Below are 20,272 nucleotides of genomic sequence, written 5' to 3'. Positions count from 1 at the left end.
CAGCAGATAAACCTTGTACAATCATTGCATGTACAAAAAAATATATGCATGAATCCCTTTTAACAAAAATACTTGCATGAATCCCTTTTAGCAAAAAAAATCTAGATAATTGCATGAATAGAAGCAATACAAAAAAATGCCAATTTACCTATAAGCTGATCTGTTGAAGATAAGATTGAATCGTTTTGCTGATCAAAACCCATTGCAAATGATGGACATAAGAAAACATCAATTCCATCAAAGATAAAATTCACTAATTAAATGAATAAATTTTGGCACCACAAAATATGGCAGATTTACTTGTAAATTGAGCTATAGAATCTCTGCTCTACCTTGTGTTAAGTGTTGTAATAATAATTGATCCTTAAGTTAGAATTAGCATCAAACCCTATTGTAAAGATAGTAAAAAAAGGAAAATGCAGAGAGGAAGAAGGAGAGAGTATGGAGTACGTAGGAGAGAGAAAGAAATGAGCACCTATCCAATCTTTTCTAAATTGATCTCTGCAAAAGACAATAGCAAGAGTTAGTATTTACATGAAGATATACTAAAAAAACAGTAGAAAAGAGGAAACACAGAGAGAGAAAGAGAGAGGGAGAGAGAGATGAGCACTTATGCAATATCACCCAAAATGATATTTGCAATAAAACAACAACAAGGGTTATAACTAACAATATGTTGTATTGAAAAGATATTAGGAAAAAAAAACAAACAGAGAAAGAGATTAAAACCTTTGCCTCTTGCTCCAAATAAACTCTACAAGAAAATAATAATTAGAACCAACATCAAATTCTATTGAAAACACAACATAAAAGAGAAACAACACATAGAGAGAGGGGGGAAAGAAAGGGCACAGAGAGAGAGAGAGAGAGAGAGAGAGAGAGAGAGAGAGAGAGAGAGAGAGAGAGAGAGAGAGAGAGATGAGTACCTATGTCTCCTGCCCCAAACAACTTCTGCAATAAAACAACAATAACAGTAAGAAATGATATCAAACCCTATTAAAAAATAGCAAACAAGAGAAAATGCAAAGAGAGATGGGCACCCGTGTTTTGCCCAAAATCTGGAGCTGCATGGAGAATAAAGTGCAAAGGTAAGCAGAACGCTCAAAACCCAAATTATTCTCAACAGGGAGCTTCAATGGAGACGAAAATTCACGACTATAGAGAAGAGAGGGAAAGTGGTCTGTTGCTCAACTTTTGGGTCAAACTAATTTCGTGAGAGGGAAAAAAACCAAAATTAAAAATTCTCCAAAAAAGAGGGAAAATACAAGGTGAGAGAAACTCAAATTTTGTGTACTATTCATTCTCCCTTTTCTAAAATCCCCCACTATCCCTTTTTTAAATAGAAAACCCAAGATTTGGAGAGAGAAGATTCACCCTCCATGGATGTCAACATCTAGCCTTCCTATTGGACAGTCCAAAAGGCCCACATCTTAAATTATATTATTTTTAAGGGCCCATTGGATACAGGAGTTGTGGGGTATACAGACTCTAATTATGCAGGACATGCAGATAGTAGGAAGTCCACTTCTAGCTATGTATTCACCTATACTGGAGGTGATGTCACTTGGATGTCCAAGGTTCAAAAGTGTACAACTCTCTTTACCACTAAGGTCGAGTATGTTGCAGCGAACTGAGGCTTGTAAGGAGGCCATATGGTTGGGCCATTTGGTTTATGACCTTGGGATTGATACTATACCTATGCTGCATTTGAATTCCATGAGTGCTATTCAGCTAGCAAAAAATCAGGTCTTCCATGCGAAGATGAAACACATTGAGGTGAGGTATCACTTCATACATGAGGTCGTGGAGGACAAGTCTGTTGACCTTGTCAAGATCTCCACTGAAAAAAGTCCTGTAGATTTTCTCACAAAAAGCCTCACTACTGAGTGCTTTGCCTTCCTCAGGAGATTGATGGGCGTTGGATTAGATTATGTTTTTCCTCTGTACATGTGTACATTGTACTATCTTTTCTTTTTCTTTTCTCTCACTGGGGTAGATTCGCCTTTAAGTCGGAGGTTGTTGGGGGTAAAGGCACCTCCGCCTAGCCGCCCATGTATTACTATACTGATAGTACCTGCCACTGCACACTGCAGGTGGCGGGCACCTGCCATTATCACTTTATTCTTTATCCTTTTAGTGACAGTTTGAATAAAGAAAGGCCCGGTCACACATTGTGACTATTAAAGTTCCCATTTGGTCTCTCTCTCTTTCTTGCTCTTGCTCTCCTGTCACAGCTCTTCCAAGCAAGCTTTGATCCTTCTCTCTTTTCAAGTATTAAAGTATAACACTTCAAATGATTTTTGAGAGATAGACAAAGATGTGCTAAGAGAGAATATTTTGATAGAATTTGCGTATGTTAATAAAAGTAGGAGAGCATATTGTTGAGCAAGATAAGGTTAAGTCACACTGACTTAACTATGGTTAGATCTAGGTCATTTTAATTTTAGAGTGTGTATTGTACACAGTTGACTAGTGAGTTGACTAGTGAGATAGGGTGTGTTGATGGAATGGATTGAACTGACAAGGAGCATGTCTGCTACCCTGGTGCTTGTGCCTTTGTCTCAATCTCTCTCTCTCTCAACATCAATATGGTATCAGAGCGAGACAGACTAGAGTTCTCTCCCTTCCCCTTCTGTTGAATCTTTTCCTTCCTGTTCCTAGTCAAGAGCTCTTATAGCAAAGTGTGTGTAGAGAGAAGACCCCCTGTTGTTTTCGAGATGTTGACGTGAGCAAAATGTAATCTGCTGATGGGATGAGTCGTCCCAGGATCATAGTTTTTGAGAATCTGGATAGTTCAGAGTAGTCACCACATCACCAGTCAACGATCGTATTGTGGCATCGTCTTGCAAAACTTTACCCAATTTTCCCTAAGAAGGCACAGGGCAGACTGCTACGAGCTAATTAGGAAGACCCCCAATGTGCATCGGGTGGAAGGGGGAGAGCATGGAGATCTGACCACCATGGATGCAGGCGAGTAACTTGAGGATGCTGCAGAGAAATGGGCCGCATACATATATATACATACACGTGTGGGTCATCGTATTACTCTGGACAGGGGAACACAGTCAATTCTCGAATTGCGTGCACTTGTTGCTACACTATTGGGCAGCAGCTCCAAATCCTGGCACAGGATCCTCTTGAGGTTTAAGATTGCAGTGTATACTTGTAATTGCTTAAGAGCATGTAAAACATATTGTTACGGATCCCCTCACAATAGCAGCAGTTACACTATGCCAGCATAGATTAAAGATAGCGAGCAACAATCCGTCAAAGACATGCTGACTGGCGCAGAGTCAACGAGAAGGGTGATGAGATAGTTACTGAAGAGCCTGCCGGTTCCTAGATGCAATTCCCAAGCGAAGACGTGAAAAAGAGATGATGATAATGATGCCATCATACAAACAGATGCCTCAATGTATTGTTAATGTTTAGGATCAGCGGAGTATAATTGCATCATCTACTGCTACTATTCTCTGCCATGGCTTGGTGCATGTTGAGAGATTTGATATCTTTCTTACCCGGAAAGGCATGGCTGGAAGTATCCTGGTATTGGAGAGTTCCAGTGCTATGATAAGTATCTTCAAAAGAATCTTAGGAAATCTACTGAAGCTCGTGGGCATCCAGCATGGGGCTTCTTAAATAGCAGGAATATATCCAATTCTGCCTGAGCTGCAATACTAAAAATGGAAGCAATGTTCCTAAGAGAAGGGTAGAGGAGACCAAGCAGAGAGGGGACTATTCACACTGATGAGAACCATGCATATGCAGTCTGCTATATTTTGCAGTCGTCTGATTGATAGAATCAAGCAAACGAATGCCTTTGTGGGTTCAATGGTGCTCATCACAGATGTCAGTAATGTGGCACTAAATGGTTAGTGATAGATATGTGCATATGCAAGAGCATTGTATGCTCAAACTTGACTTCTATAAGGTTGATTTGACAGACTACTGACTATTTGTAGTCTTACTAGAATGGATGTTGGAAAATGTATGAGCAGTTATACTTATGCAATTGGGATTGTAAAATGTCCAAAACTAACAGTTGCTAGATGTCTAAAATGAGCTGAAATGGAATAAGTTCAGAATGTATGATAATTTTTGTGAACTAAAATCTACTGTTTTGCAAAGTTGTTGGAGGCAGGTTAACTACAATTAAATGGGAACAAAAGACATGTATTTTTTGAAAATGCAATAGTGGTTATTGCTGCAATTTTACAGTAAAAACTGGTTGTACTGGCATTTTGAGAAATTGTTGGATTTGCAAATCTTAAGACTTTGAAATGGCAAACACAGGAGAAAAGGATACTATCACTCATATAGTTGGTGAGAAGCTGGACTACGATGATGATTTGGTGGCTACTACCCACCATGAACTTAGATAGGAATATAAGCAGTTTGATACTTCCATTTCAGTGCGTCAGGAGCAGCCTGATTTTGATGAACTTGTGGCACTTCTATTGCATGAAGAAGTGAAACTTGGACTTAATACAAATACCAGTGGGTCTAAAAACAGCAGGGATAGTGTCTTCTACTCCAATCAAAGGGGTAGAGATGGAAGAGGAAGATCAAATTTTAGAGGAAAAGCTGCTAGAAATGCATATGCAGCCTATGGACAGCAAGCTACTGGATGGCAAAATAGGTAGTCTCAAGCAACTAGAGGTGCCTCAAATGCTCGTGGAAGAGGAGGTTATTCACCTAGAGGAAGAGGCACTTGGCAGCAGCTTCAAATGAGTCATGGACAACAATCAAATGCAAATAAGGATTGTCATTATTGTGGCAAATACAGACATGTAGCTAAGGATTGCTACAAGAAGAAAAATGATCAGAGAGCAAGAGGGAAGCAACATGGTAATTATGCTTCTTCTAGTGGTATGCAGCAGGAGGATGACATGTTGTTTACTATGCAACATGTGACGAAAGGGTTGTCTACACAAGGAAAAGAAGATGATATATGGTATATAGACTCAGGGGCATCTAACCACATGACTCCTTATGGAGAGTGGTTTGACACATTGGTAGAAGGTGCTCATGGATATGTTTGCACAGGGGATGATACGCAGCATGACATTATGCATACAGGTACTGTTTCCTTGATGATGCATGGTGACAGGAAAAAGAGCCTCTATGATGTGTTACATGTACCCTCCATAACCAAAAACTTGCTTTCTGTGGGACAAATGGCTGAACAGAATCTACAAGTTAGATTCAATAGAGATGGATGCTACATTGAAGAGTATGGTCAAGGATGCAAAATCATTGCTAAAGGCAAAAGAAATGGCAGGATGTTTACATTGGATACGAAAATTCCAGCATTGAATGCTGCTATGTACTCACATGGCAATGTTGCAGTAAGGAATATTGAGATATGGCATAAAAGAATCAGTCATGTAACTGTTCAAAAACTGAAGAATATGCAGCATAAGAAAGTTGTACTTGGACTTTCTAAGTTCAAGCATGTGGAATTGGGACATGTATGTCAGTCTTGTCAATTTGGGAAACAATCAAGGCTTCCATGTATGAGGCATGTAAGCACTACTACTAGACCATTACAACTTGTACATTCTGATGTATGGGGACCCTCACAAAATGCATCTCTTGGGGGATCACGTTACTATGTGTCATTCATAGATGACTATAGTAGGTACACATGGGTGTATGTGCTGAAGCACAAGAGTGATGTCATGGATGCTTTTTAGGATTTTAAGAGACATGTGGAGAAAGAATTGGCTTGCTACATCTCATTCTTGAGATCTGATAGTGGTGAAGAATATGTCTCTAAAGACTTTGATCACTCCTTGGTAGCTCATGGGATTAAAAGGCAATTGACATGCGGGTACATACCACAAAAAAGTGGTGTGAGAGAAAGGAAAAATAGAGTGATCATGGAATCGGCTCGATCCATGTTGAATGAGAAAAGCCTACCAAATGCATATTGGGCAAAGGTTGTAATGACTACAGTGTATGTCATGAATCATACACCAACTACAGGGATACATCAGGTGACTCCTCATGAGAGGCTTTATGGGATAAAGCAGGACAATAGTCATCTTAAGGTTTTTGGATGCTTGGAATATGTACATGTTCCTGATGAAAAGAGAAGGAAGCTTGATCCAAAGGCAGAAAAGGCCATCTTTATTGGGTATGCACAAGATAGGAAAGCGTACAAATGCTACAATCCTTCTACTCATGAGACATTGGTCTCAATAGATCACCTTGCTGAATGATCATAATGTAGACTCATGTACATGTAGGTACAAATGAAAGTGCAAAAATTTTTGGGCCTTCTAAAGATGCTACTACATCAGTTAGTCCTTGGACAGGTAGATTGAGGACTTCAGCATCTTTGTCCACTGACATGGATATGTCAGTGAGGGGGAGAAATGTGGATAAAGGCAAATGCAAACTTGATGATGTTACAGGGCCACTCACTTGTGGTTATGATTCACTTGGCGCTGACAGCTTGGATAGTGAGTTTGGTATTCCATCAATTGTGACTCAAGGTGTGAGACATCGATATGTACCACCTCATCAGGGAGGAGAGTCTCATATTGCACCTCATTTGAGGAGATCAGAAAGAGTCAGGAAGCATGTGGATAGGCTTACATACAGTGGTTATACAGTGAGACACTATGCATATATGGAAAAAATCACTAGCTTCAACAAACCCACAAAGTTTTCTGAAGCTATCTTGGATGATCATTGGTGCAAGGCAATGGATGAGGAATATTCAGGATTGGCTGAAAATGATACTTGGGATTTGGTTGATTTGCCTGAAGGAAAAATGTCTATTGGTTGCAAATGGGTATACAAAGTGAAGTGTAAATCACATGGCACATTGGAAAGATACAAGGCAAGACTTGTGGCAAAAGGGTATGCACAACAATATGGTCTTGATTATGAGGAGACATTTAGCCCTATTACTAAAATGGCAACCGTAAGGATAGTGATTACTTTGACAGCATCTAAAGGATGGGGTATATATCAGATGGATGTGAAGATGCTTTTCTAAATGGTGATTCAGTTGAGGAAGTATACATGGATCAGCCCAAGGGCTATGAACATCCAGATTTTCCTACACATGTGTGTAGATTGAAGAAAGCATTATATGGGATGAAGCAAGCACCTAGAGCTTGGAATGCTAAGATAAGTGCATGCTTACAGAAACTTGGTTTCACTATGGGCAAGGCTGATCATAGCCTATTCACAAAGAAATCAAGGGCTGGTTATGTGATATTAGTCATCTATGTGGATGACTTGACCACCATTACAGGTGATGATGTCACAGGAATTGGAGAGATCAAGGAAATGTTACATGCTAAATTTCAGGTCAAAGATCTAGGTGAACTGAAATATTTCCTTGGGATTGAGGTTGTCTCAACACCTCATGGTACTTGGTTATTGCAGAAGCACTATGCACAAGACATGCTAACCAAGTATAGTATGTTGGATTGCAAAGCATTGAGCACTCCATTGGAGCAAAATGTTAAGCTACTTGCAGATGTTGGACATGAGATTGAGAATGTCACTATGTATAGACAGCATGATCTATATTACCATTACTAGACCGGATCTTAGTTATTCAGTTGGACTGATTAATCAGTTTATGCAGAAGCCTATGAAGCCACACTTGGATGCAATGAGTAGGATCTTGAGATATGTGAAGGCTACATCAGATTATGATCTATTCTATGAGCATGGTAAGTCTTTGGAGCTTACAGGATATACAGATGTTGACTGGACAGGAAGTACCTATGACAGGAGATATATTAGTGGGTATGAATTTTCCCTTGGTAGTAGTATGGTCAGCTGAAGTAGTAAGAAGCAACCTACACTTGCACTCTCTAGTATCGAGGCACAGTATAGAGGTGTTGCATTAGCTGCATGTGAGGCAGCATGGCTCATGAAGCTTCTTGATGACTTGGGCATGCATGAAGTTAGGCCTGTCGCACTCTATTGTGATAACATGAGTAGTGTGCTCCTAGCCAGTTATCCTGTCTATCATGCTAGGACTAAGCACATTGAAGTACACTATCACTTTATCAGAGAAAAAGTGATTGCAGGTGATATCGATTTGGTCCATGTGAGGACAGAAGACCAAGTTGCAGATATCTTTACCAAGTCATTGGGTAAAGATAAGTTCGTGCATTTCAGAGAACTACTTGGAGTGAAGTACCCTACTTGAGCTTGACGGGGAGTGTTGAGATTCAAGCTCTTTAGTCTTCTGTCAGTTGTTTATCTTAGTGAATAAGGTTAAGTCACAGTGACTTAACTATGGTTAGATCTAGGTCATTTTGATTTTAGAGTGTGTATTGTACACAGTTGACTAGTGAGATAGGGTGTGTTGATGGAATGGATTGAACTAACAGGGAGCATGTCTGCTACCCTGGTGCCTGTGCCTTTGTCTCAATCTCTCTCTCTCTCAACATCAATATTATTACATTGCCACCCTTTGATTCGAACTTGAGGGGTGTACTGTAAGTAAACCCTCTATACCACATGCATTCAAGGTCTATTCAAAGATGTCCTTATATGTAAATTTTTGAGAAATAAACGAGACCCCTTTTCTATTCAATTTATAAATGACCCCTTTATGTGGCACCCTTATGTATGTAAAAAATATGTAAATGGTATTTCAAAAACTCCCTTCTTTTGAATCCACATGATATGCTTACATATTTGTGAGTAACCCCCCTGTCCCCCCTCGAGAGGATTTGAAGAGCAGGTATTGGACATTTGAGTCTTAAGAAGATAAATTTTAGAGTTATGTTATTAAAAAGCAAAGAACTAAACATTCCACATACAATTCACTTTGATTGATCAAAACTATTCGCCCTTTTGAAAGCCACAACAACCTAATCTACCACTCTTTGAGCACACACATTTATTATCCACCCTCCTTACATGCTAATAAATGCCAATCTACAATGCTTGTCAACTTTCAAGTTGTCTCACACATATAGACAAATGAACTACACACACACACACATACACACACACACATAGAGGGTGATGCATCATGCCCTATTTTTGAGTGAGAGAGAGAGAGAGAGAGAGAGAGAGAGAGAGAGAGAGAGAGAGAGAGAGAGAGAGAGAGAGAGAGAGAGAGAGAGAGAGTGTGTGTGTGTGTGTGTGTGTGTGTGTGTGTGTGTGTGTGCAATGCTAAGAGCAGATAATTGTTTCCTTATAGGAAATATAGAAAACTAAACTCTCACGATTGATTATTATCCATTTTCTTCCTTAATTTTTTATTTCTCTACTTTTTCTTTCAATTTAAAAATTTCACACCATTTGCTATACATTTCTTCAAACCATCTATCATTTGATAACATATGCTTAATATTAAAATGGGATTCCAACTTCCCACCTAATCCCCACCAAGGGCTCCATGCGTGGTAACCATCATCACTTTATTCCCTTATTGAGAAAATATATTCCCTCTAGGGTTGGCTTGGGAGTCTTGCCTTAGAGTAGCAACAGCCTTGTGTGTGTGTGTGTGTGTGTGTGTGTGTGCTAGACCACATGATGCAAATTAATGTGGTGCATTTGAGGTAGGTTTTAGTTTGAGCATAGTGATGCATTTATGCATAGCCAATGAGAATTATAAGGAATAGATAGCTTTTAGACCATGGAAGGTATTAAAGTATTATGAGCCATAGTATATGACTCTCCATCAATGTGATGTGTTTTCTCGAGGGGTGTAAAAGCTAGTTGCTACGATTGAGGGTCATAAGAGCTACTAAAGTCTTATGAGCCATTTTTGACTCTCCATCAATGCGATGCATTTTCTTGAGGGGTGTAGATGAAACTTGTTTCAATTAAGGTTCATAAGAGCTATAAAGTCTTATGAGCCATATATGACTCTATATCATTATGACACATTTTCTCAAGGGGTGTAGAGGCAACTTGCTACAATTGAGGGCCATAAGAACTACCATGTAATGTTTTGAGGAGGGAGCACATTTCCATATCACAACACGTAGGATTTTTGAGTGCTAGAAAAGGTTTTTCCATCATTTTAGGAGTTTCAAGTACATTGCTGTGAGATTTGGACTGTGTAATTTAAAATAATAGAACAGCTCTACACACTAATAGAGTCCACAAAGCACATAAAGTGATTGATTAAAACCACAAGATTTAGATAAAAGCATGTTACTATATCACCCCATGATGTGGATGGACTTGACAATTATCCATGTGAAAGGTAGAAGGTATTGTAAGTGAGAAGGATTTCAAGGAGCTCCTTACTTAACTAGTGAAGAACTTGTCAAGCTCATTAGTTGTCACATTAAGAAATTCTCTAGATGACTCAAATGTTAGCCTTTGCAAATAACTAAAAGCTACTTACTCTTATTGTAATTTTGGGACAAAATATTGTATTAGTTTATGTGGAAAAATATTTTGATTTTTCAAAATAAAATGTTATCTTATTCATGCATGCGTGTGTGTGTGTGTGTGTGTGCATGCGTGTGTGTGAAAAGAAGAAGAAGAAGAAGAGAGGCAATAAAAAGAAATATCAGTGAGAAAAAAAGAAGAAAGAGAATGTGTATATGTGTGTCTATTTAGCCTTTACATTTGTTAGGCCCTATTTAAGATTTAACACTGAGCATCCTTGTGCATTCTTTTTCCATTGTATAAATGAGCAATAGCATAGCAACATGCATCTTTCGAAAGGCGATTTTCAAGTCTCACTCGATTATTTAGGTTTAGTCGAAAAAACTTCACACTGTGAATGGATTTTCTCACTTCATAAAGATATATTATTTTAATAAAGGCATATCGTAAATCTAATATTTTAATATTATCTATACTAAATAGGGTTTAATTAAATATATTAATAATATTAATAATCAACGATTTAGTTAAATTATCACTAAAGAAGCTTACATTTACAATTTACAACTAAACTATTAATAATATCATGTAGATACATATTGTTATACATTACCTTACTATATAAATTCATCTAAATTTTATTTATACTCGATAATTCTTTAAAAATATTAATCTACCTAATTTCACCTAATAATCTACTCATTGTAATATTAAACATATTAGTTTCCTACCATCTATCTATTAAACACAATGCAATTAGTGTCACATGGAGTCCTTAAGTGTAATAAGTCACAATTACTACGTGACATATAGACTGAGAATCTAGAAATAAATTTAAAATGATTTTAATAGTATGTTATTTTCTATAATATCTACTACACGATTTGATAGTATAAGTTGGTCCCTATCACATTCTTAGTCATTTAACCTACAAAAAACTTACAAAATGACAAAAGTAATGTCTATTTTCCATAATATACTCTCCTGTTGAGAAGCAATTGTCCTCAATTCTGTATATTCCTATTGAAATAAACATAAATAAATATAAGCACTCAAATAAAAGATACCACAGATTTAAGATGCTCATGGCAAAAGCACAAACAACTCAGGTACTGTATCACCTACATACTACACATTCTAGTGCACATAAACAACTCAAGTACTCTGTCACCCACCACAAACTATAACACATTCTAGTGTCCCATACCATTGGAATATAGGATATATGCCATATTATGATAAGTTAAATATATCATTGGTAAAACCAAGCTCAATAAAATTAAGCTTCTCAACATATTACTACTGCCTCATATGACAAAGACACAACTTCAAACTCCATAATAGATGTGGGTGATCAACCACACATCGATGCTACCTCATATAACAAATCTTTGCCGCAAATCATTTGTTCTTCCTTCTATGGTAAATGTGCATGGACAAATATATCGATGTTGGCTCATGAGATGAATCTATATTGCGAGGCAATGATCTTTGTTAACCCAAGTCAAGATGGCATAGAAAGATGGCGGAAAAAGGAAGGAAAAAGTGGATAAAAGAGGGAAAAAGAGCAAAGACATGCAGGCGGTCTCTAAAGCTAAGCTGGGGAAAAAAGCGCAATTTTAAATGAAAGGCACCTCAAAAAGCTCTAAAAACTCTTGTAAAAGAGTGCCAGGATCCCTCCTATGCCAAATATAAAATATTAGACGGATGTAGGCTAGAGACATAAGGCTAGAAGAGGAAAATAGATAAATAACCTTGCCACAATGGCCGGTCATGTAAAAAAAAGGGATGGGTGCCCATGGGAATTTAGGGTTTTGTATATAGAATCCAAAAAGTGAATGAGAGCTCATTCTTTGGTGTGTGACTAACAAGAGTTCTCTTCTTCTTGTCTTCTTCTCTTTTCCTTGCTTGTGTGTGCTCTTGAGAGAGGGAGTGTGAGAGTGTGAGGGAGTGAGTGTGTGGAAGTGAGGGATCAAGAGGGTGAAGCTCTTCACCATCTCCTCTTCTCTTCTTCTATTCTATTCTCTTCTCTTCTCTTTCCTCGTGTGCGCGGCTATGGTGGATGGAGCTTGAAGATAGAGGAGGCTTGAGGATGCTTGAGCTAGCATCTAGGATTGTGGAGCTACCAGCGTGTGTAAGAGAGGATGCAGCTCATTTTGGCATCAAGGTAAGCTCACTACACTCGTAGGATCGACGACGCGTCGGCTAGGTGAGAGATAGCCATTAGAGTTTGCTTGGAACGCTTGAAACAATAAGCGGTCCGTGGGTCTTGGTGGTTAAGTGAAAGCTCCCACATTTTGGTTCCGTTTTGCCGGGACCACGGATTCAAGCTTGAGCACTTGCGTGCCTCATATCGAGCATCGAAGTAAGGGATTCATCCCCGAACTGGAGCTTGAGATAGGTAGGAAGTTGGGTTATTTGATATTCGAAGTAAGTATTTTGGGTTATTTTGTTTGTTTGATGATTGAAAAACATGGAGAAATCAATTCAATTTTTTACTTTCGATTCTTATTGCATTTAGCGTAGATTAGGACTAGGAAATCGAATCTGAAAAGGGTAAGGTTTACCGTTGCAAAATAGGGCAAAACAGGGCAGAAATCATGCAAAAAATGGCAAAAAGATTGCTTGGGATGCTTAATGTTAGCAAGTGAGTGATTGGGAGTGTCCAAACCTTACTTGGGAAGGGGTTTAAGAGCCAAGAGGCCAAGGGAGAGCTCATTTGTAACCCTTGCAGTGAGTGAGTGAGAGAGAGAGAGAGAGAGGCAGCCCATGGAGAATTGATTCGATCTTGTTACCAGAGAGCCTACTGATCGCTTTATGTATATCAATCACTTCCCCTTCCACCCTAGTTGTGATTTGGAAGGTTGTGCATGAAATGATTACCTAAATTATCAGTGTTGATTAAAATCGCCTCGGCACTGCTGCATCGCATGCAACTCGGCCCATCCGAGAGGTCGGCTTCTAGGCTAAGTCCCAGAATCGGCCCTCGGCCTTTTGTCTTTCGGCCAACCCGGCCCCAAAACCCTACTTGTCTCACCTGAATCGGCCCTCGGCCCACTACCACTTGGACCACCTGACTCGGCCCACTCAACTCGGACACCCACCATTCGGCCCGTCCGAATCAACCATTTTGACCAACTTTGAAATTTGGCCCTCGATCCTGTCTACTTGGCCCAACCCCACTCGGACAAGTTGACATTCGGCCTGTCCGAACTCACCACTTGGCTCTCGGCCCACTTGACTTGGCCCTCGGCCACTCGGCCACTCGTCCCTCGGACAACCACACTCGGAGTGGCTGAATTTGACATTTGAACTAGTTACATTCGGTCCTTTCTACTCGGCCCTCGGATGAGCTGAATCGGGCATTCGGCCCCTGCAATTCGGACAAATTGGGCCGAATGTGGATCTTAGCAAATTTTCAAGAAATTTGACTAGACCTGGCTAGAGCTGAGCTCAGCCGCATCCCTTGTTGTGAGTCCTCCTGATGCTCAAAACTCGATTCTGGTGCAAGGAATAGGCTAAATTGTAAAGTGCAGCCGCTTAGCAGCTTGCATAGGCTGTTGCAAGACCTAGATTCCTAGAGACAACCTCTTGAGCCTTAAAACCAGACCAGACCAAGAACAAGCAAGGCAATGTGGCAGGAAAACTCGAAACCCTGTCAAGACGGCAAGAGAATTGATCGACGAGCCAATCGGGCCCAAAAAGAAGCGAGAGTGTGTGAGATGCTTAAATATTTTTTGTCGCACTTACCTTGAATTTCTGCACTTAAAGTACAGTTAAGGAAAATTGAAAGCCTGATTAAGCACAAGTGCACGGAAAGGAACACACACTTAGAGGAGATAAATTGAGGATTGCATTTAATAAGTCAAGGAACTCACTTAGATAAACAACTCAAGGAATCCACCAATAGGAGAAGGCCCCAAGGCATAGAAAAACTATTGACAGATGGAGTAGGACCAAGCAAGCGGCGCCAAGGAGGTGGATTTGAGAAACTTACTCAACTTGACGATGGCAGAAGAAAACCCAAACCGCAGGCCGAACGAGGAACTCGACTTAGGAGTCTTTCCAAAGGTGAGTAGCTACAATACACATGCCCAGTATAAGCACCACAGAAGGACAGTAGATGCCATCATCGAAGACTTAGAAGAGGAGAGGAAGCTAGCCCACAAGGAACTACAAAGCATAGTAGAGTACAATAGAGACTAGCAGGCTAGGAGCCAAAGGCAAAGCACAAAATTGCGCAAGGCACAACAGGTGTTGAACCTAGCCGAAAGAAACTGAAGTGATCATGAGAGAGCCCTAGAAGGAGACTTAACACTGAGCAAGCTTCTCATGAAGCGATTGCTAGACAACACAACAACAAAACAAGGTGCCGTATAGCAACATCACTACTAGCAGCATTAGGAGCAAACCAAGGCTCCAAGAGCCACTTCAAAATCCCAATCGTTGCTAAGCAGCTCAACAAGTACCAACCCCACGACGATCCATACAATTTTTGTGGAGCAATTCCAACAAGTCTGCGAAGCCAATGGCCTCACCAATCTGACTCAGCGCTCCCAAGCATTCGGGCTCTGCTTAGGTGACAAGGGTAGGACTTGGTATACGAGTTTAGATGCCGCAAAGTGAGCCAACTTCAATGGCCTAAAGAATCTCTTCCATCAAGACATTTGCCGAGCCCGGATACTCCAACAATCTGTTAGTGCAACTGATGAATGTCAAGCAGAAGGAGAAGGAGGACATTTGCGATTACGTGACCCATGTGAGGAGTCTCTTCAAGAGAATCCCTACAGGCGAACGACCAACCGAAAGAGCAGTATCAACTGTGTTCATCAGTGGAATTTGAAATGAGAAACTATATAAGGATTTGGCAGGCAACTCAAGCTTGCAATGAGATGCTCTAGCTAGGGTTTTTGAGGAAGCCATCAGAGTTGACGATCAGCTAAAAGAGAGAAGCTCTAGGGGCTTAAACTCAGAGGAAACCAACTTGGGAGCTTAGAGAGAGCTTCAACCTCTAGTGAACGATCAGGCCCAACCACCCAAGATAAGGAAAAAGCTACCAAGACAAACCAGGACTAGGCTGATGTAAAGATGGAGATAGCCAGACTGCAAGACATGTTTAGACGACCAATGTGCCCACACGTCCAATGCATGTACTGTGGTGGAAATCACTTGCTAGTCGAGTGTCAAGACCCTACGTCAAGACCTTGCGCTAACCAGTACGTTTGGTCACGATGTCGCACATTGTATATTACCAAGAAGACTTCCGTACTCGCAACCATACGACCAACCCTACCTAGCGAATAGGCCACAGCCATTCTTTAGAAGGGGAGCCCCATTGGCCCTTCCTACACCTAACGACATTAAGCTGGCTGTTCGTAGGGTGGACAGAAACCCTACAGGCATACCTAAATCGCCTGGCCCCTACATAACCCATCCATCGAGTGACGCTCCAATCCACTATGTGGAAGAGCCGACTAAGGAGGGCACCGAGATGCATGTAGTATTACCAGTCCTAGCCCTAGGCAAAACAATGAGAAAGGGGATCGTAGACATGGGAGCTAGGGTTAGTGTGCTTAGCCATGTAATGCTTCAAACTTTGGGAAACCCACCTGTTGAGACTGCTAAGTTCAATGTCACACTAGCAAATGGTATGAGAGTGAAACCACTTGGGGTGCTAAAAAACTGGCCAGTGAAAATCGCAGGTGTCCAGTTCTCTGTTGACTTTATAGTCATGAAGGGTATGGACTACGATATCCTATCAGGACGACCCATGGATGCACAATGCTAGAGTCATCGAATATTGGGGTAATAGCTTAATCTTCTTTGGCAATAGAACAGATGCCGTGAGGGTAGAGATAGACACCTGGAAGACCTCACCAGTCGACTTGGATGCCATCTGTGCGATGCTTAAAGGGAATTCTCAAGTCAAGACATCGTATGGACTCTTGACCAAGTATATTCCATGCCCAGAAGACGAGTAGGATTGGATGCATGTTCTTGCTACAATCGACCTACAATTCTCGGATCATGAGGCATACGAGCAAGCCATCAAGACAATCGATAAGTCTAAAGATGCACCCTCCATACCAATTTTCATGATGGTAGGAAACCTTCAGGGGAGACTTAAACTTGTCACCTTCCAAGTGCCCAATAACAAGAGAGAAATCCAAGAGATTCTGGAATATTTTACGAGCAAGCTAGCTGGCAACCCAGCAACAAACATCAAACCACTCCAGGATCTCTTAGATGAATCCAAGTGGCATTGGACCGAGATGCATGACTTGAACCTCATGTACAACTAGGCCCTAAGCCCCAATCAATGACAAGGGATATACCAAGACCTAGGAGACGACGAGTAGTCTAACGAAGAGGACTCCAACGATGAATACAAAGACTGCCAATCCTTCAATGACGAAAGCGAGGGTGAGATGGATACCGTAGAATACGACACTGAGGGACAAGAAATAGAACAAATACGGGCATACTCCAAGCCACAAAAAAAGAGTGCCTTCAAGATCGAGCAAGGGCTCATGCGTAGCAATTGTGATTGCGCCTGGTTGGAACACGTAAGGGGCATAGACGGTTGAAAGAGAAAAGGATAAAACGACCCAAGGACACACAAATGGAAGAACGGAGAAAGCCATAGGACCTCCCTAAAAGATTCATGAAATTAAAGAAAGGGGATAGGGTAGTGATCCTGTTGGGTGCCAAACGTTAAGGACAAACAAGTGAACTGATCAAGGGACCAGCCAAGGTCAAGGAGGTGAACCTAGCCCAGGAAGGGGAGACACTGGGACCAGACTTCATTGCCGATGACCTGGCTAAGGAAGAGGAGACAAGTCTTGTCACTCTCTTATGAGAGTACATAGACGTATTGGCTTGGTCCTTAGAAGAGCTTAAGGGGATAGATTCGATTGGTATGATCACGAGTTTCTCTACTCCGGATATAGCTATGTTGAGATGGATTGCATACATCAAGTCATTAAATCCGGAATTTAAACACATAGCAGGGAAGGATAATCCAATGGCAGATATGTTGTCTAGAGCCAGATATGATGATGAGGAGACTCTACTTGCAGAAGAGGATGATGCAGAAATTTCAGCCACTATGGTTGATCATGTTTGTCATGTCTATGATATTGTGGCTTTCACAGAAGAACTCTATGTTGGAGATTGGTTGCAGATTAGCAAGTACCTTAGTACACTAAACAAAAGAGATGAATGGACAGATGAAGAGTTTAAGAAGATCAAAAGGAAAGCTTATGGTTATTTTCTCAAGGACGGATTTCTTTGGAAGCATCCGAAGAAAAGAGGCGGATTACCTTTGCGGGTTGTCTGCGATAGAGGGACACAGTTACAAGTGATGAGGGAGTTTCATGAGAGTCCTTGGGCTGGTCATAGAGGAGTGTGGGCTACTTATGAAAAAATCAAGGAGAAATATTGGTGGAAAGGCATGTACAGAGATGTTTCTCACTTTGTTGAGACTTGCAAAGACTGTCAGATGTATTCAGTAGTGCATCATCGAGATGAGCTTCATCCGACCTATCCGCTATGCATTCATTATAAGTGGATAAATGATTTGGTTACCATGCCTATGGGTCTATGGCAGATGAGGTACATTGTTTTGGCTAGAGAGGATCTTACTAATCATGTTGAGGGCAGATCTTTGAGAACGAAGACCACTAGTGCAGTGTGTAAGTTCTTATTGGAGGAAATTTTCTGCAGGTATGGTTGTGTGGGTAAGATCACTGCGGATCGTGGTGAATTGGATGCAGATGAAGCTAGGGATTTTTTCTCTCAGCTAGGAATCAAGTTGGCTCTAACCACAGCATACAATCCAGAGGGAAATGGGAAGAGTGAAAGAGGGCATCCGCCGATAGTGAAAGCATTAGCCAAAGCATGCAGAGGACGGATTGGAGAATGGCCGAGACTTCTACCATTTGCTTTGTGGGCTGATCGTACGACTCATAGTGTTACCACAGGATATATGCCTGCAGAGTTGATGTATGGTCAGAAGCCGGTTATGCCGACTGAGACTTGTGCTTTGACTTGGTCAGTTTTACCTTGGCAGGAGGATTTGACGAGAGAGGAGCTCTTAGCTCTTCGGATTCGACAGTTGGAAAGGAGACCAGAGGATATTCAGCTAGCTATTGACAGGTTGAAGGTTGCTAGATTAAGTAATAAGGACAGGTTTGACAGCAGGCATCACTTGCGGCCTAGAGCAATAGAAGAGGGAGATTGGGTATTGGTCTTTGATAGCAGCCTTGAAAAGCAGCATACTGCACTTCGGAAGATGGTGAAAAGATGGTTTGGGCTGTACATAGTTAGACATGTCTTTGATAATGCAACATATGAGTTGACAGAATTGGATGGGACAGTGCTTAGAGTGCCTATTGCTGGAAAAAGAATCAAAATTTTCAAGAAAAGAGATGATGAGAGTTATGCATTGGAAGAATTTGCAAGAGAAGAGCAACGAGAAGAAACTCCAATGGAAGAGCAGATGATATGATAGATACTGTTGTTGATCTACCGGAAATGCATAACGAAGAGATTGATCTGTTTGTGGATCTTGATGATAATGATCATGGGTAGTTGGCCCATCCGGAGGATGCGCAGGATTAGAGGGGGTGGATGTCGTATTGCTGCGCATTCGAGGTGTGAAAACCACCCAAAAGTCGTGTGTGTGATTTGATACTTTGTACATACTTAGTTGTTATGTTTGCTCTTTCATTCTATGCCGAAGACGGAGAAGAATAAGGAATTTTGGTAGATTGGTAACTTGAGATGCAATCTCATGGACCACTTTGATTGTGACCAAGGGTTCGTTTGAAAGCTGTGGCAGCATAGGAGCATTCCCAATGGGCCAAGAGATACATGCTGAGATCATCCTAAGGGGCCTAGAAAGAGACTCTGTTGTTGGTGACATGCTTGTGGACATGTATAAAATATGTGACAACTCGTGAATGGGCAACGGCAGTTGATAGAACAAAACTACCGATTTCTATTCTCTACAGGAAGGATCTTGTGAAACTAGATGGTACAGATCCCATGCTGTTGTATGGATATGGATCATATGAGTATCCAATTGAGCCAGAATTTCGATCAAATAGATTAGCGCTGGTTGATAGAGGATTTGTGTATGCTATTGCACACATACGCGGAGGGGGAGAGATGGGAAGAAAATGGTATGAAGACGGGAAGCTATTGAAAAAGAAGAACACGTTTACTGACTTTATTGCCTCAGCAGAACACCTATTGGCACACAATTTTGGTGCTAAGGACAAGTTATGTATCCATGGGAGAAGTGCAGGTGGTCTGTTGATTGGTGCTGTGCTAAATATGAGGCCAAATCTGAGGGACACTAATTTGGTGTGGAACGAAAAGGAAGGAAAAAGAGGCTTTTCTGGGAAGAAAAAGAAAGGAGCTTTTTTTTTGAATCGGAAAAGGGGGGAAATATACGGTACTCTGCGGTGGCTGGATGAGGGGGGAAAATAGATGAATGAGGAAGAAAAAGGAGGGGAAGCTTTTTCAATCGGGGAGATTTACTGTACTCTGCTGCTCGACAAGGGAGAATTATGCTCGTGATGACAGAATTTTTCTGAACTACTGTAGATTAAAAACAATTCTCCCTTGCGACTCTTTCTCTTGGCTACTTCGACTAGCAGTATGCTTCGACTGGAAGGAGAGAGGATCGATTAAGGAAGCTGAAGGAGAGGAGGACATGGATCATGTGGAGCCCTCGCATATCCAGGAGTGCGTGAAAGAGCTCGACTTCACTTTATCTTGCGAAGCCTTTTGCCATCATGAATAAATCTGATCGTGATCGCGTCGATGTAGTAGAAGAGAAGCCAACAACGATGACCTACAGCCGAAGAGGAGGAACGGAACAAAGCAAAAGTATGTGAAAGGCGGCCGCGGACTGAGGAGTGATGAACCTATT

The sequence above is a fragment of the Lygodium microphyllum genome, chromosome 18, assembly GCF_053477565.2.
Source record: "Lygodium microphyllum isolate KBCC chromosome 18, Lygodium_microphyllum_v1.1.10, whole genome shotgun sequence".
Classification (NCBI taxonomy): Eukaryota; Viridiplantae; Streptophyta; class Polypodiopsida; order Schizaeales; family Lygodiaceae; genus Lygodium; species Lygodium microphyllum.
The sequence above is the reverse complement of the archived record's forward strand: the minus strand, read 5'-3'. Positions refer to the sequence as shown.